Source organism: Triticum aestivum, chromosome 3D (assembly GCF_018294505.1).
Source record: "Triticum aestivum cultivar Chinese Spring chromosome 3D, IWGSC CS RefSeq v2.1, whole genome shotgun sequence".
NCBI lineage: Eukaryota > Viridiplantae > Streptophyta > Magnoliopsida > Poales > Poaceae > Triticum > Triticum aestivum.
Window position 1 is genome coordinate 117,259,026 of NC_057802.1, and position 593 is coordinate 117,259,618.

A 593-nucleotide genomic window follows, 5' to 3' on the forward strand; every position below is an offset into this window, starting at 1 on the left:
AGTACTATGAAAGTACTCGCAAGACAGTTCGGACATAAGATATAACAAATGTAAACATGGAGCATATGTACAGATTAACCAGTGCGTTCAGGCATAGAGATAATAAATACTGGGTGCCAAACGAGGGTCTGAATGACTCCTCGAGAGGAAACTGCAAGAATAGTAATACTGGTGCCAAACGAGGGTCTGAATGACTCCTCGAGAGGAAACTGCAAGAATAATAATACTGGTGCCAAACGAGGGTCTGAATGACTCCTCGAGAGGAAACTGCAAGAATAGTAATACTGGTGCCAAATGAGGGTCTGAATGACTCCTCGAGAGGAAACTGCAAGAATAATAATACTGGTGCCAAACGAGGGTCTGAATGACTCCTCGAGAGGAAACTGCAAGAATAATAATGTCGCAGTCGGGCGTCGGGGCGACACCACATAAAGGGCTTATAACAGAAAATAAAGGCAATGCGTGCCACAGTCAGACGTCTGAGCGACATCACATAAAGGGCTTATATTGTAGCTCAATAATTCAGTAGCTCGGGATTATAAATTATTACAAGTACGAGGCAAATATAAGGTTAGTCCATCCACAGTAATAAT